Genomic DNA, 22303 nt, shown 5'->3' on the forward strand with positions numbered 1-22303 from the left:
AGCACTGCTCTGTGGAGTTTGGTGGAATACATTTTAAAATGTTTGGCTATGTGACAAAACAGATCTAAAAATATCAGACATGTACAAAGTACAATGAATCTTTCACACAGTCTTCCTACCTTATTATAAATTCAATTAAGAATTCATTAAAAGAACACGTATCACAAAGATTATTAATTTACAGATGAATGTGAGAGAGAAGGCAGGAGACAGGGGGAATAGGTAGAAGAGACAAAACCCTGTGTTGATGTTTGTCCCATCAGAGCAAACAAAAACATCACATCTCTTTGGTATAGTAACACACATGCTGTGAGAAGCAATGAGCACTTGAATGCATGTTTTATTCTGATCCCAAAGGCTCAAGCTGCCTGTGAGATGCTCTCTTATTTTATTCCTCTTCATTTTGTCTCTGAGCTACACATTTTCAATGGAAGCCTAGAAACTGCTCTGTATTCTACTTTAAACACAGGATACCTACAGGAGTGATGCTGATTTAGGACTCACAAATACAGGTGAGATGTAGACAATGCATCACTGGCTTCCCTCTTAGGCCTTGCTTCAAGAAGGAGACTTCCCTCAGTGGCTGAAGTGTTACTACTTTTAAACTGTCATCCTCAAAAAGTAGGTTTGAAGAACATACCAAGCTTTTGGTTGCAAAGCCTGAATGTTACCGAAGCAAAAGTTTCAGAATTAAACATATATGCAAAGAAGGATACACAGCATAGATGAATAATAGATGCCTATAAATAAGCAGAAAAATAGACTTAAAATATCCACATAACTATTAATTAGTTATTAATATTAGATCACTGGTCTATTTCCTTTCAAATTAGCCACCCACTAGCAAAATGTCAATTGCAAAACAAGAGACTATATTTATAGTACAACCTACTTTGAGTTTTGAGCGACATGTCAGCCACTGCTCAATTACAATACCCCTATTGTGTGCCTTCCCAAATTAATACCTAACTTTCATTACAGGCAACTATATGTACAAAAGCCACGATGGATTTTAATAGCCTTTATTACATCACATAAGCTGGTACAAACATTTTTCCATCTAGAAGCGTATGCAAAAGAAAATAAAAAGGAGTTAAGTAATACGCTGGAATGAAGCAGGGTGGGACACTGGACACAGTGATGCTAGAAGGAGTGAGTGGCCAGGAGATGGTAATAAGAAATTCCTAGATCTGATTTTGTGGTTTCCCAGAGAAAGACCAGCTCTGATTGCTGGTACCAGCAGCAGTGCACCGTGAGATGCAATACAATGTACTACTCCATCCTCAGACTGGATTTAAATGGAAGAGTCACCAACAAAGTGGAAAAACCCCAAATTCCTCTGGCAAAACTTGACTGCGTTGGGGACTTCAGAAGAGGAGGGTTACATTTTTAAAAAATATCACCTATTTCACTGAGTTTTCTTCTGGTTTAGGCTTTGTGATTTCCCCTGAAAACAGTTCTCCTCCCTTTATCTCTCCAGATGCCTGACACTATCTGCAGAAGAGCAGAAAAAAGAGCATCCTGCAGAGGATGCTCAGTGGAGATGGAAAGCAGGCAGGAGAAACCCTACAAACACACACTGAATTGCCTCAAGCCTTCTGCTGAGAGAGAAGCAGGATTCATTGTTTCAGGTTTGTGTGCCACAGAGAGAAAACAGAAATGGAGACAATCACATAGGAACAGCTCTTGAAACAAACTTCAGACTAAGGAACACCAAACCATCAACAAGAGGGGACCTGTATTCATTCATGTCTCAGGGGATAATTATCCATTTTTACAGCTGTACAGCAGAATAATCTGGAATACTCAGAAATGTTGGAAAGACAGACTTGAAGAGAAATACAGATTTTTGTGCTCAGCTTTTCTCTTGGTGTAAAAATCACATCACTTCCCATCAGCTTGCAGGAGCATACTCCTAATAATGCCATTTACAGAACTTCCTTCTATAGCTAGCTCTTTGAATCTTAAAGAAAAAAATTTAAAATTCATCCTCCTAGCCTAAGATTTACACAAAACCAGGAGGCCTCTGCCAGCTGTTTAATTTCTCATGTACTTATGCATACCAAAGCACTTGTACAAAGAAATCAATTGGAGCTGTAACTAATATTGCACGTTGCCAATTCACCTTTAATTCCTAGGGGAGTGAAGAGAATCCTGAGTTATTAAGATCATCATTTGCTGTCTGGGAACAGGATTGTCTATGGCTTTCCATTTCCTAATTTTTTTATTTTATCCTAAAATTCACTTTAACACTAGAACTATTAAAAAAACTAGAAGAAAAATATCAGGAAAAGGAAACAAAATCTGCAAGAAACAAATACAAAGCTAGCTGGGATCCAAAGCCACTTTCATCACGTGGGCTATTTTTATATCCATTGTACACTTTATCTTTTCTAATAACTGCCACACTTCTAAGCAAAAATCCTGCAAGGTACTCAAAAAGAAGACATGAATGTGTTTTCATCCATCCCCTGAAAGGTTTTTTCTTTATATATACTAAAAATACTTAACATTTTAAAATGTTCAGCATTAGAGTGGGCTTGACCAGCTAAGTAAAAGTCCCTATTATCAGCAAATTTCACTCCAGCAAACAGCTGTAGTGTGTCCAGCATGTGTCTTATAGTTATGAATAAAAACTGGAGCTCAACAATCAATAAGCAGTTTTGCCTCTGCAGCTATAACACCACAACCACCTTCACACCACCCCTGCTTTATATAAAACCAGCACCAAGTCAAGACCTAGTTCATATCTTCTGATTTTTCTCCTATTCCAAATCATTTTACTTGCAACACTCATATTAAAACTTGTAAACGCTATCAGCAGTAGGATTTTTTCCCTTTTTTTTTTATTTTGTTAACACTTACCCTAGGCAAAATTTGCTTTACAGAGGGAAGGACATGTGACATCGTTTTTTATGACTTCATTTAATCTTTAATAGAAATAGGGATAGAACTTAGAGGTTTGGGCATGTTATGGAGATGAAGACAAGTGGTTTTCTACTAAGTCCCGCCTCATACAGATCACTCAAAAAATCCACACCAAAATTTTCTTCAAATCACAAGAAAAAAAAACAATGGACACTTTAACCCTTTTGCTGACAGATGAACACCCTTTTGTAAATAGTATCTTTTCAGACTGCTATTATATAGCCCACAGGTTTCGTGACACTGCTGAGGGAATGAATTTCCACCAGACAAGCCACAGACTCCACAGTCAGCCTAAGGTGGATCTCCTGGTAAGAGGATTCTCCCTCCAAGTTGCCACAGAAGCTGCCTTTCCGCTTAATTTAACCTAATTAATTGAAATTATTGTCACTGACTATCCTGTTATATAACCACAGGAACAATAAATCCTTTGCCATTGTGCTCTTCACCTGAACTGGAGTTGAGAAAAGAGCAAAATCCAATGACCCTGTGCACCACAGCAAGAAAAGCAGCCAGGGCTATTCCTGAACACAACCTCTGGATAACATGTGGGGTACAGGGTCTGGAAGGCAGAGGCACAAGGATGAGCCAGCACTGCCAACTGATCATGGACTTGAACTTCAGCTCCTTAATCTGCTAGAAAAGCTACTCAAAATATACTGAAAATGTTCTTTTCTGCCTCAGGTCCTGCAAACTGGTCTGTCTGTTCAGCATAGCAACACTGGGATGAGAAGAGGCTCACTGTAGATATGACACAAGATGCAGTATTGAAAAACAAATATAGCTCATTTTGTCATGAAAAAAACTGAGATCACTTCTAAGCAGTTAAAGGTTTGTAGGGTTTCCTGGGCCTGTCGTACTCTAGGTTTATACATCTATATGATAATTTTAGAAATGCTTTGAAAAGTTAATAGCAGATCCCTTTTGCTCCCTTTTAGATTGAGAAGTGAACTGTTTAAGCATTAACTACCCTTGACAATGCAATTAAAACCTGACCCATTTTCTAGACACAAACGACCTGCATTTTTCACAGCACAGCTATATGTAACCAAATTCATCTCTATTTACTCTGTCCTCAATTCCACTTGTAATTCTGAAATCTGAAAAAACAAAACAAAACAAAAGACTACCAGAAATCAGTGCCTGGGAGGAAAACAAGAAGGTACTGTGCAGAGGAGGGGTGGCTACCCCCTCAGCTGTGGTTCCATGACTTGAGAGAAGGAAAAGTCAAACAAGTCTATGAGCAAAGTTTTTATCACTGTTCTGCACTCTAAAACAGACAGCAAGTGAATTACAAGGCTGCAAATCCAGGATTATATAAAACTAAAAAACCTCTGGCAGTCATCATCTTTACTACTGAGTATAAATCACAAAATGCACTGATAGCACCCTTGTAAAATCTCTGATGTGGTTTTATACACACTTGGATAAAACAGAGTGGTACAAAAACATCTACAAAACACACAGACAATTAAAAAGCAACACATGCAAGGGATCATGGGGACTTTACTCATTTCACTTAAAATGTTGCTGTTCTGCTTCAGGCACGTCTCTCTCTGCTCAAGGAACCTCCACAACAACTCAAACCAGACATAATGAACATCATTATTACCACCATTTACTTGAATAACTGCATCATCCAAAAGATCTCTTTTTTAAGATGGGGCCCCCATTGTGCTAAGGTTGCATAAACAGGTAGGATTTTGTTCTTGTGCTGAATAGATTGTAATCTCACCAGACAAGGTCAATAAACACCAAAGGTCAACAACAAAGTCTCCTGTCCAGGACTTTTGTTATTTTGTTTTAACATATATTAGACCATCTGCTACTCTCTCTTATGGACCAAGGTCCTCCAAAGAGTCAGTACCACTGCTGCTGCCAGGTCTGTCTTCCTAGCACATCCATTAAAAAAAAAGAAAAAAAAGATTCCTCTTCTGTGGGAGACAAAATACACTGAAGAGTTTTCAGTGATTATGGAAGCATTGAGATGTAACACAGCTTTTCTAGACATTCCTGAAAGTCCCAGTTGTTACTGAGTTAAGATAAATACAATGTTGAATATTGTCCTCTTTATCTAAATTCAGTAACTTCTCTGGCCAGTGCAATGAAATATTTGCAGTACTGAATGAGGAGCAAATGCTAGCCCTTGGTTTATTTTAGGCAAAGAGCTAGATAAAGAGCTATGTAACAAGTCTAATTGTGTCTGGAAAAAACCAACAACATAGAGCTAGCAGTGAGAGAATAGGATTCTCTTATTTTCTAACCATATAGCAACCAGCCTCCTACAGGCAGGAACTTGCTCAGCCCCAGTGAGCCCAGCAGAAACACGGGCACTGAGCTACACCAGAGCTGAGCAAGCAGGGAAGTGTTTTGCAGGAACAGGCTGAGAGAGGGAAGGTAAAAGCATCACAGGAAAAGGCACTTTTTTCTGTTCTTGGCTCTGGCTGTTGGGCTGAGTTAGGGAATGCCTTATTAAACAGCTGAAGCTCTAGAAATTTGCAGCCATTATCCTAGTGTGAGGCAAAACGTTACACAGGCACTTCTGCCTGGCTACGATTCTTTCTTCACTCAGCAAATATTTAGTAGGTTTAAGGTTCCCAAAACAAATTATTTTTTTCGTAGGTGTTACTGAAACAATCCATACAGCTTGCTTAGATTTGACTCAAAGTGATAAATAGATGCATTTCCTACAGTGAAGACCATGCTTTACAGATCCTACAATCCTCCTGTACTAAGATAAAATGAGAGAAGGAAAAAGAAGCAAAACCCCTACTTCAAAATGCTGCACTTTGGAGGATTCTATGGCATTCACACATTACAACAGAAACAACTGTCCCCCTCCCCCTTTTCAGTATATTCCTTTTCATTTAACCCAAGATGTCTGTCATGAAATCCTCCTAGGAATTCATAGCAAGTTAGGGAACACTTTGCTTTTTGACAAATCCTCTGTACTTAAGGAATGCAAGTGTTTCCTTCACCCAGTTCTTCAACTAAGCTTCCTAATTATAGCACTCTTACAGGATTTCAACATACATTGGCAGAGACGCTGTGTATCACACTGAATTTAAAGCTGAGGTAGCCACAAAACTGCTCTTCAAACCCCCTAAAACCTTGCACACTGTAAGACTGCACTGCTGTTTCTCAACCCTGACACAGGGTGCAATGAGCCGCTTGTGGAGTTGAGCCACAGCATCATCTTCCCAATTGTCCCAAGTGCTACTCAGCTCCCATAAACTGTCCAAGGGAGGGCTGTGAATTCACCCACTTCCTCAACAGGCCCTTTTTCAGCTGACCTGCAGGCAATTTCTCACTTGACCTCTTGGTAATATTCATGGGTGTAGCCAGGGAGATGCGTGAGGCAAGGCTGGATTTATTTTAAATAAATAATTTCTCTAGCATGAATTAATTTTCTAATGGAAGATTCCTGTGGATATAGCACTGCAAATACATAAATGCCATGCTGCCAGGGCAAGAGAATAAGGAAGGAAGTGTGTTACTCTGTGACCCAGACCTCGTCCAGGGGTGCCCAAGCTCCTTTCCCTACTCAGACCACTGTGCCTACAAATCACTGCAGATTTTTCACCAGATGAGTTACAAGTCACAAAAATATGTGGAACAATTGACTTCACTTAAGCTGCAATGCTTTCTTCAAAAGCAAGCACAGAGGTTCCTAACTTATGAGTCCTGCATAGTTGACATCGTTTTAAGTTGATGTCACCCATCACAGCTGTAACTTGGCACTTCTAGTAACACTCTGCTCGAGATTTGCCTTTCCTGATGTTTCTCCATTCCTGCACTTGCAAAATATTCCACATCTATCTTGGGGTAACAACAGAACCTCAGGAACCCTGAAAATGACTATTTTTTCCCCACAGGTTTGCTATGTATAGATGCTACGAGTTCTTTTCAGAATGATATAGAATTTGCGCACATAACACTCCTTTTTCAAAGCATAAATTTAAAGATTTACGTAACAGATTGTCTTCCAAATCAGACAAAAAAATGAGTCCAGGACTTGCTTATGTGCTTCCGAACTATATGTGCTTGCTGAACTATAATGTTTCTGATCATTACACTGTTTTCTCCCAGGCTACAGTTTTTGCCCCATGTCCATGTTCCTTCATGACCCAACCACCACAAACTCCAGACACTTGGACATCAGGACTTAGATATTTCAAAGGATCACATATAACACTCATTCCTCTTCCAAATATGCCACAATCCACATCCAGCTGTGGACAGACTGAAAAGCAGTCTGATGAAAATGGGAAGCTTTAACAGAGACAGTCCAAGTGCAAGTCAACCTCAACAGGGTAAACCCTGCAACTTCCTTGACATGGGCATTTTGAAAGAAAAAAAAAAAAATCAGTAGTTTAGGTAGTTTGCATTATGATGAAAAGTAAATTCAACTGAAATACATGGACCACCATGGAGACACGTGTGAATAAAAAAACCACAAGCCACTAAACAAAAAACACCAAAACAAAATGGCAACAGCTGTTCCTGTGGGCAATGAGGAGGCCAATCTGCTGAGAAATTTCTGTCAGCTTCAGCAAAAAGGATGTTAAAACAAAACTGGATGGGTCAGTGGGAGCAACTTTGCTCCACAACAGCCTATTCACCACAGCTCCCAGTCTGAGCCACGAACTGGGACATGCAAGAGTCTGCTCACCAACTGGGGAGGACTTTAAAACAGGAACCTCGTAAACTGCAGCAGCATAGGAAAAACCTTAATAATAATCAAAATTGAATGGTTCAGCAAAAAAAAGGATTTTGTTTTTAGAAAAAGTTAAATATAAAAGAAGCCAGGAATTAGGCCAGTGGAAAGGTAAGCCAGCAACCTATTCTAAGCTGCATTCACAGTCACAAATTCAAACACACAGCATTTACTTGCTTGTCATAAGTAGTATGAAACGTGTACAAGAAAAGGCAGCAATGATCCTGCCTAAAGAGCAGCACATCACCTCGGGGTATCAATGGTAGGAAATATTAAGTTGTATTTTATCATCTATTTAGAGCAAAACCCCAGCAACCCTAATGTGGTTTCCATTTGCTATTTACATAATTAAGTCACCTCCTCACGGTTCTAATACCCTTACTTACTACTCAGGTTACTTCCAATTTCCCAGATGGTCAGTCACCAGAAAACACTATCTGAGCCTCAGCCACTTCTTGGTTAAATCCATTCTGATGGCTTATTAGTAGAATAATTTAGCAGCTGTTTAAAGAATATTTGTTACAAATTTGTTTTCTTATGTAAATCAGATTCCATGAACTAGGATGGAATTCCAGCCTTTTCAAATTAATTTTAATGTGAAATGTTGACATCAAGTCATAACTTCATTTGATTATTTTTTCTGTTTATGTTATTAGCAACCAGTTTTTCTGGCACTCTTTCCTGTTCCAGTTCAATCACTCGGTTGAATTACTTGAACTTGTGATGAACTGCACCAAAAAAAGGAACATTAACTAATGCCTCATTTGATCTTGTGACCATAAAACTTGTGTTTTCATTCCCTCTTTAACCTTTGACCATCTATTTTCCCCTTAATTTGTGTGTTATGTACCTGATAGTTTTAAAATTGTTTCTTTTATTCATGGAAAAAGACTCTGCTCTAATGGTTGATCTGCCCTCTGTTCATTTTAACCACCAGCGACTTTATTCTGGATTCTCATCAGTAAGCACACACTTAAAATCACTTCTTCATAGCCCATCATGTATATATAATTTGGCTTACTGTATGCCCTTTACCAGAAGTGCATGTCTGTCCTCATAAAAAGTGTCAACTAAGCTAAAAGAGAAAACAAGTTACAAGAGAGTGAAATGGCTGATTTTATAAAAGCTCCTTTGCCAGTTTCACAGAATCACAGAATCAGCTAAGTTAGAAGAGCCCCACAAGGGTTGTCGAGTCCAACTCCTTGCCCTGCACAGAACCATTCCCAAGTCACAACATGTGCCCAGTTTATTACTTTATTCAAGTCCTCTCCTTTTCACATTGTTATGATGGGCCTGAATTTATCTTATGCCACTGGACTTAGCTTTTTTTTTAAGCAGTTGTTAAACACCTGAACACCGGATAAAATATTTTTAAAATACATGAAGACTCTAATAAAATATGATCTATCTACAGCCCAAAGTGAAAGGGGAAGATTCCATGAATATCATCGATGAGGTCAAAGATTCCAATTATGGCTCACATTTGACATCAATACCCTCCATTTGTGTGAATATTAAATTCATGGATGCCAATCCTACATACACATGCTCAGTATGGGATTCAAATCCCTTGTCTTGAATAGTTTCTTATATTTGTTCATTAAATTACAGTAAGAACGCCACACATGACCTTTATTTACAAATATGGGTGCACTAACCCACTGACTACAATTTTTACTTCTAATCACTGGGTGAACTGAAGACTTGGAAAGCAGATACAGGCTTCTAGCCATGCCATCCATGCTGATGGCCACACAGGGTCCTGGATTTGAAGGCCAGCAGGTCTCTATTTCTCCTGAGTAAATAGAAGTCAGCATCAGCAGTGTCATTCCACGCAGCCTACAGACTTCCTATTGTTCTGCAGCAATATTCATTGCCTCCCAGCATCAGCACGGCTGAAACTAAGGGCAGTGTTTACTTTTGTTAACTTGAGCTACCACCAACTTTCTGTTGACAAGAAGGAAACCAGGATCAAGGCTTGATGATTCAAGTGACACATTGGCATGGTCTCCTGTGAAATCAGCCTTGCTCTTCTGCTGATGGCAACACTCCTGCTGGGACACAAAAGAACCTGTCCTTGGGTTTTCTCTGTAACATCCTAATTCATGTACACCCAAAAGCCAGTTTAATTTTTTAACTATCCAACAAACTTTGTCAATGTTGAGAAGACTTTACGCTGTATTTCTAATTCTTTCATATAACAGAGCAGGAAAAGGATCATTTCAGGTTATACAACCTCACCACGGGCATATGGCAGTGAACCCAGAGCAGAAACACAAAATCTCCCTCTCCTCTAAAGCAGATGGCATGCTGATCAACTAAGATATAATCTAATGCTAACTGCACTACTATTATCTATTGAACCAACACCAGTACAAAGCAGAAAGACAGAAAAAACCTAAGGCAGGGGAGATGAAGCACAGGAAGACAACAATGAAAAAAACCAGAATAAGCCAGCTGTAAGAGAAGACAATCCATTGCAGCAGAAACAGCCTCTTTTCAGGTACATTTAAGATTTAAAACATAGAAATGGCAGTAGATAAGGAATAGCAATGGCCCTCACCCTGCTTTAGATGTTCTTCTAGCTTGAGATACTGGCCCAGTTCCCTTTGCTCTTGCACTGCACTGGGCACCTGCCAGGGGCTAAATATCCCAGCTGCTTAGATAATTACATATTTATGATTTTGCCGAGAATTCTTAGTCAAAGCTTATTTTTGAACTGTAAAACACTTAGAGAAACAGCAGTGAAAGTTCTCTGACAAATGTTACTTCAAAAGAGAGCCAACATTTCAATTTTTTTTAAAGGATGTTCATTTCCGTTTCAGTTGATTCATTCAGTGGCGAACTTTAATGACAGAAAAAGGAGAAAAGGGGTGTTTTCCTCTCTCAGTCAGAAAGGGATCTTGCTAGTGTGTTTAACTTACTCTCTGTAAAGAAACAGAAAATTCCAAAACCCGTCCAAAAATTATACAGAATAGTGTACATACAATTTTTAATGCTTACCACAGTTTGCACCCTATCACACAATGGAACTTTGCTTTTGTATCACATTATTGGTAGTATTTCCTCTTCTACACAAACTACTAGATTAGCTAATTCATGCTGATCCAATAAATAGAACTGATGTATGAACAATTTGAAATACAATTGTTTAGCCACAACAAATTATCACACAAAATACATTGCACTTCACCTTCCTTCATTGATAATCGCATCCACTGATTTCAGAAGGAGCAAAACAGTCCAAAATGTCATGTTGCTGGTTATTTTAGACTATTTCAGATCCTGCTAGAAATATTTTTTTTTTCTCCTTTTAAGGCTGCACTCCATAAACTGTACAACCAACAGCCTCAACAATAAATTTCATGAGCACTTTTAGGCCCTACTGTTCAGTGCTTTCAAGCTTGGTTAGCTTTATGCATGCAAGTGCTCCTTATTTATACGGCAAAAGAACTACTCCTACACTAAAAGTTACATGTAGGCACATGCATTTGTATTTCACAGAATACGGGCCTTAGTCTTGCAGGGTTATTTATTTTGAATCAATCATTCTAGGTTCTTGAGGGCAACATCTTTAGTACTGTCAAGTTTCATAAACTCTGAAAGCAAGGGTCCTGTTCTCAGTATAATGACAACTGACCTTCAGCTCCACCACCTTACAAAGAGCTGCTCATCTGCAGATACTCATTTTATATACCTCTAGCTGAGAGATGCCATTCAGCTCCTCTTGAAGCAAAGCCAATTTTGCAATTCCAGTGCAAAAACCTTGGAGCTAGCAGCACAGACCTCCTGCTGCCCTTGGCAGGTGCCAGCAGAGACAAGGCTTCCACACCAAACCCAACTGTCCAGCTCATATCCCCTCCCTTGGTTGTCTTCCTTTGCATGGAAGCATTTCAACATACTGGCCCGGCAGATCAGTATTTGGATGGGTTTAGCTGCTGGGGAAGCACAGGCTAACAGTTATATCCATTTATTCATTCACCTGTCTCCTAAGGAGTGTGAAGGTCACAGGACGTGTACCTGAGAGCACCACAAAGGCATTAAAATTAAAAACAACTTGCTGCAGTCTTGGGGAAATTTTTGCAGACATCTTCCAGTGCCTTCACTTTGGAGTGACTTACTCATTCTCCCCAGCTCCTCCAAGCCCTCCTGCTGTTTCTGAGCTAAATCCCCTGTAGGTAGTTACACTGAAATGTTGCACCCATGGATTTGCTGGCCCAAGAGACTCAGCGCCTGCAGAGCTGTTCTATCCCATCTCTTAAGTGTAGGAACAGTTGACATAACACACAATAGGTGTGTTACACCCTCCAAACACAGTATAATGTGTTCACCTAGAAGTAGGCAGCACTGAAAAGAATGGATTTAAATCACCTACTTGGTATTCCCCCCAAGACTGTGAGGACATGCCTTAGCTGTTGATGACTCTGCTTGCCTGGGGATTAGGTAATTTTGTGTTCACTGCCTATCCTCAGACCTTATCTATGCAAGGCTAGTAATAACCAGTAACATCCTCTATTCTCTTCTGCATCTTTTTAACTGATCAGGGTGCTGATCTTTGTCAAACCATCCACGTAAAAGCTCGGAGCCTGGACACAGTGTTTTCCAGGATGCCTGCAAGAAGGGCACCACATGCCCTGCTTGAGCCCTTCACAGCCCTTTCTGGTTACCTCTGCAAAATTCCAGCAAGCTGTCATAGGACAGTCACAAACTGGTAGCTTCCACTTTTCTGTAAGCTCCTGGGTTTTGCACAGTCCATTCTCTATTTCTAAATTTAGATATACATCTATAGGTGTGTATAAATACATGCACAGATGAGCACACTCCTATATTCCCACATTATTTATGTGAACACACACAAACCTGCTTCAGTGACTTGCAAAGGCAGAAAGGCAAACTGGTTTGCTTCCTAAACTCACAAAAAAGCTTTGCAAGACACGATGGAAAATCTCTCTTGGGTAAGCTGCAAGTTCCGTCACATAATAAGAAAATTTATTTGCTAAAGCCCTTGTTGAAATCCTGATGTCATCTTTTGCTTAGACCAAAGATCCAAGAGTTAATTTTTTTATTTCCGACATATTCATTAATTCTTGTGACCACAGATTAAGTACCCAGGTATCAGCCTCTAAGTGAACCTTCAAAATCCTGGAAAAGTAGCATTAGACACTTACTTTCCTGCAATTACCAGGCCTTTTTCATTAAGCCTTTGCATCTTTCCTTTGACATTGTGAGGAACATTAAGTTTGGCTCAAAAAATGGGGAGCAGAACTTGCACCCACTGAACACAGCCATGCTATATCACAATATCAATATTTAATTTTCTGAAGAACTGCCAACAACTACAATATTTTTAAGGAGTAACTAGTACTTTACCCTATGTGGTTTATCAGTTAACATATATATAACATATGTATGCATATCATAATACAATATGATACAAAAAATAAGCTTCTTTTAATTACCTTGAAAATTAAAAGTCTAAGAAAACAACAGAAGAGGATGGAGTATGTGCAAATTGTTATTTTGGGTTTTTTTACTACTAAGAAATGGAACTGACAATCAGGATTAAAACATGACCAAAAATGCTGCAACAGTTTTCCAAGGGAATCAGAAATTAATTTCTTATTCAAATATAAGTGTTGAACATGGGCAACCATGGTTAAAGCAAAGCCTGTTTGGGACATGTACGTAACCTGCTTACCTCAGCGACCTCTGGCCCACACTTGGTTTACACACAGCAAAGAGAAAAACATAAAAACATCTAAAAGTCTTTCTTACTGTACAGGTTTAGTTACAATTACTTTGGGGATGGTAAAAAATGGGTCTAGCTTGTCTCTTAAATCTACATTCAAACCATTTCAAAGTTAATCAGAGGTGAGTCATGGTTTAGAAATCTCTTGAATAATAAAGTATAACAACTTATGGCACAAAAACAGCCCTCAAAGACAAGAGTAGGGAGTACTTCACTTCACTGCAAGTTACAGTTGAGTATGTTTTATGATCACTGTAACAACTACCATGCCCTTGAGACTGTGCAATTCTGAATTTCTAATATAATTTGTAGGGGGGAAATTAGGACAAAATGCAGTAACATTTCAAGTATAGTCTCACAGTATTTTAAAATTTTATGAAGTATAAGGACTAGGTTAATATGAAATGAGTCATGTTTTTAAGAGAGGCAGTAATACAGATCAGTATCTTAAATCATAACTAAAATAACACTCAACCACTACAAAATAGAAAGAAAACAGAGTAGCTTTTTGCTGGAAAAAGGTCAACAACAACAATAAAGATTTAACAATACTAGAAAAGGCTGAGAGCACTGCTTATTTCAGGACTGAAAAGTTGAAATACCAGTCTGAGTGACCAGGTACACGCTATTCTTTCTCACTCAACAAATCCATTCCCACATGAAGTTCATCCCAAATTAATATAAACTCTACTCATATCAACTCTGAGTCTAAAAGCCAGACTGTTAAACAACATACATGCTTAGTGCAGATCTTCTGATTTCAGAGGTCTATTTGCTTTACTTTGTAACAAATATATTACATTTCACTCCATGATGTCTTTGGGAGTTAATAGAATTTCTCACTACCTCAAAGTAAAGGAGTTACATCCACGCAAACTCTCTTCAAGCATCATTTTCCTCACAGGGCAAAGACAGCGGAGTTGCAAAGGTGTAAGTGAGGCTGTAATTGATTTACATATTCTTTAGATCCATTTCCACATGCAAACCAAAGGAAAACAGCTCAGCTCTCAGATCCAAAAATTGAGTTTTCAAAGCAAAAAGTTCAAAACATTACCCCTTTAACTTCTGTACTGAGCACAACGAGCAAGAGATGCTTCAAATACAGAATTCACACTGGCACTTTATGCATTTAATTCTTAAGGCTAATGCTGAAGGTACCACTCTTGTACACCTCAACTGTGACAACATAAGATACCATGCTAAAAAGAGGTTGTTTGATCAAAGCTGAAGCAGTAAGTTCCAGCCCTTCCCTTCAGGCCTCAGCTCTGCTTTCCATCTGCACAGCTGTCAGGAAGCACCAGCAAACCATAAGGATAGCCTGAAAATATGAATTTGCAGCAGTCTGTAACACTAACATTCAGAGATGGAATAAGAAGATTGCCCCTTTTTACAGAAGCTAAGATTTTAACTCCACTGGTCTTACACTGCCAAATGGGCTGAAGTAAAATACACCTGACAGTGCAGAGCTGGATTTGGTACTTTTTCTGGGAAAAGCTGTTAGCATTGAAACAAACTGCAGAGAGCTCCCAAGTGGGGGCAACAGAACACTCAGCTTGGCTACAGCTCACCCCAAACAGGCTCTGGGCCAAAAGAGGAAGCAACACCAGTTACCAACAGGATGAGCTATGTTACTGTCAAGTCACTCTTCTCACTTCAAAATTAACATGCTGCCCTATTTTCCACAGGACAAAAACAGGTGCAATTGTAATATTTCTGTCAAACAGTGTAATGGTCTAGATGTTCCTTAAAAAATGAAAATAATGCACTTGAATACTAAGAAGTAGTTATTCTAAAAATACTATTTGCAGTGTAAGCCTGCTAATGGCATGTGTGGAGAGAAGAAACCACGCCACCTTTAGTCAGTTAAAAAGGTACTTACCATTGGCAGTGCATTGATATGCAGAAGTTTTCCTTTCGGGTGCCTCTTGCCACAGAAGGGTGATGCTGACAGGGAAATAAGGAGACAAAATAGAAAATGTTAGTATTTATTATCTTGAAGCCACAGCTACTGACATCTAAACACTTTGAAAAGCCCCAAACAAAAATCAACATTCCAGTCGTATGACTTCCAAAATGGTTACATCCACTGTGAAGCAGTAAAAGAAAAATAAATCTGTTTTCCTAACACATCTTGCACTAAATAACTCCATTTATATACACAGGTGTGCCCCAGAGTTACCAACTCCAGCAGTGACCTCAGTGATTAAAAAAAAACACCTGCTCACATTAATTGCTAGCAAGGCTTGACAACATGTAAATAACAGAAATCTTCATAGTGCAAAATTCAAGAGAAATCTCGTCCACTTTTAAAACCCAAACAAAAACATAATCCAAACAAATCCACACTCTCCGATATTTTAGGAATTTTCTTTACACATCAATAGTAATTTTATGTGCCCTACAATAAATAACTAAGTATAAGCACACAGCTTTTGACGTCCAAATATGAGGTAACTCCATCCACTACAACATTCATTTTTATTCAGCAGTGACAAACAATTTTTATCCACACTAATATTCCTGAGTGGTTGCCCTCCATAAAAATACTTGCCAGACGTCTTTTCTTTAGGACATAATCTAATCACCCACTCAAAGAGCAGGAAGGGTGACAGATGGACATGGGTGACTAATGAAGTATTACCAGACTATTTTTAGATTAAATTCTTTACCAAGCATCTGCAACCTGTGGTCAAAAAACTTTTACTATGAGTAAAGAGTAACTATAGTTTATGGGACTCATGATCAACACGAGGCTCTCACATGCAATTTTCAAGCTCAACCAGCAGGAAATCATTCATTATAGAGGCATTTTTGGACCCAGCCAAAAAAAAAAAAAAAAAAAAAAAAAAAGCTGCAGCATTTGGGCTTATTTTATTCTTAGAAGATCCCACAAGGCAGGCAGTAACATCACCTTCACAGTGCAAGCAAGAGGCACTGCAGAGGATGCTGAGGAATGCAGGAATGCTGGGAATTGAAAGAATTTGCAAACATGCTCTTATTTCCTTGCTTAGTTGTACTTGTGCTGCAGAAAATATGTAAATAGGCTGAGTGAAACTCCACTCCTCAAGAGGTACAGTAGCCTATGCAAGGCTACTGAGAAAGCTTTTTTTTTTCACAGCCAGAGCTGCTGACCAGCTGAGAAGAGAAAGCTTTAACACCCACCCTGCAGACCCCATAAAAACATTATTTACTTATAACAAGAGTTTTCCTTAAAAGCAGAACAAAACAGCAACCAACCAATATTCTTTTGAGAACAATCTAAATCATGATAAAAGCTGTGTGCATAGAAAGGCAGAGGAGGGCCCTGCTTCTGAGTGCGACACTTGATTTGGGTTATTCCATTTGGGAAGGAACACTGCAAACATAAATAAAGGGATGATTGCACAGACATAAACCATTTTCTCCAAGGAAAAAAAAGGCTTTCTTCAGTACACACTGCCCAAACGGTCTCCTTCCAACATCTCTTTGCCCTTGTGCAATCTCGAGTGCAGTACTTCTCATCGAAGCCACAGAGGGAAACCTTTCCGCCTGATCCGTGGAAGAGGCTTCTTGTCCTTTGCTTTACATCTAAACAGGGCAGTGACACGGAAAGAAGCTTGAAGCAAAGACTCAAGAGAGCAGAGAATTAGAAAAGAAAGGGTTCACTGACTTCACTTCATTCCTCACTCAATGTTAATTGGTTGTAGGCTTCAGTTTTAAATAAGGGCGCTTGAAGCGACGAGTAAACATTTAGAAAACTCTGCAATGTCCTTCTTCAGAATCAATTGCCGAGTACAAATGCCTCATCAGCAGCTTTTTTTTTCTTTCCAAATTTATCTTATAGGATTTTGGCATGTACCTTGAAACAATACAGGTGACAGTTAAAATTTATTGATTTCAGACTATCTTTCAACTTTATATTCCAATATGTTACGGAGATTTAAACAGGTGCCCAGATGTAGTAACAGCTATTCTACATGACACTTAAAGGGCAGTGGGTGGATTACTTTTGAGTTGATAAAGCACACCTGGGGAATGCACAGCAGCTTGTGAGTTTGGATCCTTCATGGAACAGCTCATCACTGCCTGGTGACTAACGTGTTCCACATCAATTGACATCTGCTCCCCTCAACTTGAAAAGAAAGATGATTTTCATGAGCACAACGTGTGCTCAGAGCCAGTGCTTACCAGCCTTGCCCACACCAGTTTTTTCTGCACAAAATGACATAACTGATGCCCGTGTCCCTCGGAGATTTGGGGCCAAACACTCGGTACAACACCCAACATCATCTCCCTGTGAAGAGCATCCTACCCTGCTGTGGCATACAGAGACCAGCCATGCTCCAGGCCTTAAACCCAGCCTGCATGAGCTGGGCAGTTCCCACCTGCAGGGCTAAAACCAACACACCAAACCACATTCAGCAAAGCAGCCAATACCCATCCAGGCTGCTTGCACAGATTGGGCTGCTGCTATCAACCAAGCAATAATCGTGTGGTACCAAGGAAACCACAGATAAAAACAACACAGTGACAGATCTGGTTATAAACACACAGTCCAGATGTGCACGGATGTTAGTCCCTACCTGTTTCCAAACACAATCAGTTCAAAGCAAGGATTTCCTTAAATGCTACTTGCAGAAATGTTTAACCATTTCCTTCCAGAAATGCTGGTATTGGTGCTACTTTCTCCTTCCCAGACATTACACTGGGTTTGTGTTATGGTTAAACCAGTGGTTTTTGCATGAGCTTTGAATTGCTCCTGTTCCCCATGTGAACTTGTGCTTCTTTCTAATCTTCTTAGGATCACACTGTTTAAACTACTTTCTGAGATTTTGGTGTTATTTGAGTTCTAACAACAAATTTAGTCACTAGATGTTGTGCCTTCTGAATCACAAAAGCCTTCTAAGGACACAGTATCTTTTCTTCTAAATTATCCTTGAGTATCCTGCTTTTATCTGAATTCAGTATCTGGAAAAAGTGTCCCAATCAAAACAGAATTAAAAATAACTAAATCCTGGATATTCCCTTCAGTAACTAGGCTGCAAAAAAACATGAGACAATAACTTTAAAAGCCTAAATTGAAAACTAATCACTCCATTGAATCCTTCCTTTCATTTGGTTAATAGGCACATACAAAGCTAATGGTGATTTTACCACTGCTGTGCTTGGAACATAAACAGAGAAAACCAAAGTTATTTCTTTTAATCACAGTTCCACAGTGATGTATGGCAATTTTTTTAAGCAATTCAGCACATCTACAACAACATCTGCTTTTCAGATCTGACAGAGAGGCTAAACTGAGACAAATACCAACTCAGAAAATTCAGGAGAAACAAATACATGCAAGTGTGTGTGTGAGGGAATCAGCAGCACACACAGGACATCGTTACAAAGAGCTGTTACTTGAAAGTGGTAGGCAGCAATAGAGTTCCTCGTGACAAAATAACATGCACAGACTGCTCCTGCACTTCACTCGGGGAGCATGGTGTGGGTGAGGATGTCTTACAAGAAGCCTTATCAGGGGAAGCACTGAAAATATCTAAGACCTTCCCAGAGACACATCCACACAAATTCTTAAACTCTACCTGAAACAGCTCTTCTCTGTCAATTGAGGAATTTTTATTTCCTGATCTTTGTTCTTTTACCTTTATTCTACCAGAAATATAGAAAAACCTGATGTAAGCTGACCTTCCAGCTGTTTGAAAGAAGAAATGCTTAAAGTGTACATTCATATCACATTAAAGCTGCACAACTTTCTACACTTCAGGAATACTCTTACATAGAACAAGCACCTGTATGTCCATGGACAGATATGAATCAACTGCTAAAACAAAGGGTATCTGAGGGGATAAGGAATAAAAACTGGGCAAGCAGACAGAAAGAAAAGTATTCTGGAGAAAAGTTCATCCAGACACAGCAACCACTCATTGCAAACCCACTGAAACAGGATTCACTGTGCAATGAGAAACACAGGACAAGCTAGACCAGAACAAAAGAATACTGCAGAAATTTAAACACCAATTTCTGTACCGGTCAAAAATTGAGGCAATGACAGAAAATAGCTCATAGCCCACTGAAAGGGAAGAAAGCTGAATTGCTGGAGAGGAAACCAACTCAGCCAACTCCATTAAAAACCAATAATGCACCCTAGTAATCTTGTCAATACCAATCAGCTGGTAGGAAGGCAAGCAGGCTGCAGCACCATTTCACTTGCAAGGCATTTAAATGAAATTCATTAGCAAGTAATCCAATTCACATAAACTGGAAGTTAGAAGGTCCTAGAGAATGAAGTTAAACCCAGTCTAGACTGGGAAAGAGTATAAAGAGTTATTACCCAAAGCACTCTTATGCCAAAGCACTCTTAAAGCACTCACAAAACCCCACCTGCTATCTGCAGGATGGGGGCCCACCTGTGAAAATTCAAGGTAGTTTCCAATTTGTGGAGTTTTTCTTCCAAAAGTAGTGGACATGATGACTACTGACATACTGATCAAAACAGTAGCATATTGACAAATAATTTTTCAGTGTTTTCAGTCTAGAGCTGAGTTTTAAATTTAAATTCATCGCTGGAATATTAATCAGCTAAAGCAACATGTCAAACTGGGTGCTCTCAGCAGACACACTTCAAATAGGAAAAAGATTTTTCCTTCTCAAAAAAAAAAAAAAAAGAGCCCAAAAAAACAAAACAACAAAAAAAAACCACTGATGTGTAACATTGTAACATTTAGGGGCCACTCTGTTATTACAGATTTCAAATACATACCTAAAAAACTGAACCAAGCCCCCCCCCCCCAAAAAAAACCAAAAAAAAAAAAAAAAAAAAAAAAAAAATCAGATTTTTTTTTTCCCCATTCCCTTTCCTCAAAGTAAGAACTGACATATTTCCCATGATACTAATTCAGCTTTCTCCAGCTCACTAAATCAACTCAGCTGCACTAGTGGGTGAGAACCCTTCCCTTCTCCACTCAGAACTCAGTCCCAGTTAACTCAGATGAGCCTTCACAGCTGAAGGAAGGCCACAGCTGCTTTAGTCAACATGGAAATGTGCTTGCAGGGAACTGATAGTTGCAAGGTTAGAGGGACTTTTAAATTGGTCTCTTAAATGTAGGATATGGAAAAAAGCTCAAACTGCTTTCCTGGGAAAATCGCCTTCTTCTGCTAACAGCGCTTGCCTCAACTGTGTTTTTAGACAGATACTATGTTTCAGAACAATATATTCTTCTGCTTTGGGATTCACAGTAGCCATGCAGAAGAGCTTATCTAGATTATAGCAAGCTTAATTTACCGTATTAATTAAACTTGTGTCTCAAATATGCCATGATTTGGTGAGGTGGGACACATGTTTTACACAGACATCACATTTGGAACTAGGCTTAAAATGTTTACATAAGGAAATCTCCCAAAATAGCAAAAGGACTTGACAATATTGTGTTATTTCCAACCTCAACGAGTGTAACCACCATGGGAGTCCTGGCTGGGTTTCCCTCAAGTGTCAGTACCACCACCTCCTTTAGATCTTTGGGCACCCAGAAGTCAAACAGGGCATTCTTTCAAACTAACAGCTCAGATGCACATTTGTGCCAAGCCAAGCTAAGGAGCTGCTGAGGACACTCAGACAATGCAGCGGGGCTTGGTTTCAGCTGCAGGAGGTGTTTGCAGACTGCCTGACGTCAACGGGCTCAAGCTGTCCCGCTGTGGCCACTGACCCTGAACGTGCGTACACCCAGTGGTGCTGAAGTGACTCTCCCTGAGGACACAGTAGGAAGGCTGGCTGCCTTCTGTCTGCCCACTGCAGGAATAATTCCCGGGATACCTGCCCTTGCAGCAAAGGGTCAGGTTTAAAAACAAAGGTTTTCCAAAATGTTCTTAAAAATCTACCTTGCTTGTGATATTGGGTTTGTGATAGTACTAGTATAGAGGCTGAAGATCCAAGAATTCCTTTAAAATAGTCCTCAAAATGTTACTTTTAAAACTCAAAAGCACTTAAAAATCCACAGGTATGAAAACATTTTTGTGAAAACTTTAAGTTGTACCAGAGGCCAAAAGCAAAGTTGGCAGTGGAGCCTGGGCTCATACACTCCAGGTGTTCCTGGGATACAGCTCCACTAAAATAAGGTGCTTATACTAATGTGTTCCAGATTCTTCCTAAAATTATTATTACTATTATTATTTAGTGCAAAGCCAGAGAAAAACATAAGCCTCTCACACTGCCAAAAAAAGGTGACACTGAATACCCTGAAATCATCAATTAAATGCATCAAGGAATAATTTCTTTTTTATTATTTTTCAAAAATACTGGTCAACAAAAGCTGGTGCACTTCTGCTTACAGAAGTGACTTATTTACCCAGGAACTTTCAAAACCTAGTGACACCTGAAGCACAATGTACTCAGGCAGTTGTATCACCTTTCCAAACAACTACTCTGTCTCAGTCATATTTTCACACAAATAACCTACAGATGAAGTTCCTCCTGTACAGGTAAGCCCTGTGACTAAGTAGCAGACAAGTTGCCCAAGACCAAGCAACACAAGGATTTTTTTCCTTTTTCCAAATCTTCACACCATGCCACCAGCAGACAATGCCATCTTTCCTACAACCTTTGGCTTCTGCTCTTTTCATGTCTCCATCACTTCTCCAACAGAGCAATTTTGCAACCTCAAGTGAGAGCTCTGATTCACAAAGAGTTAAAACCTACCTGGAGAGGGCTGCCCTTGTTCATGCACTGCTTATCCAGCCATCCCTGCTAAAAGGACAACTTATTCTTACACAGCAGCTACTGAGCTGTGACAAATTGCAGAGCAGGGTCTAGGAAAAAAGCCTGTGCTTCTCATTAGCACGGCAAGCTCTCCTGCCCCTGAGGAGGGAAGCCTCCCCTGCAGCAGGGGCTAAAGTCACAGAAGGCAGAGGGACAGCACACTCATTCCCCAAAGGAG

At 39.5% G+C, this 22303-nt stretch overlaps 1 protein-coding gene across 2 annotated transcripts in view; it reads right to left on the reverse strand.

Moving 5' to 3' along the window:
* The window catches only part of TBL1XR1 (TBL1X/Y related 1), a 108352-nt gene that overhangs the window by 45995 nt on the left and 40054 nt on the right, over positions 1-22303 (reverse strand). For both annotated transcript variants that reach the window (XM_053951813.1, XM_053951812.1), the window contains exon 2: positions 15271-15335. The gene's annotated coding sequence lies outside the window, so the exon portion shown is untranslated. The remainder of the gene's footprint in view (positions 1-15270; positions 15336-22303) is intronic.

Source organism: Vidua chalybeata, chromosome 10 (assembly GCF_026979565.1).
Source record: "Vidua chalybeata isolate OUT-0048 chromosome 10, bVidCha1 merged haplotype, whole genome shotgun sequence".
In the NCBI taxonomy this organism is placed as follows: domain Eukaryota; kingdom Metazoa; phylum Chordata; class Aves; order Passeriformes; family Viduidae; genus Vidua; species Vidua chalybeata.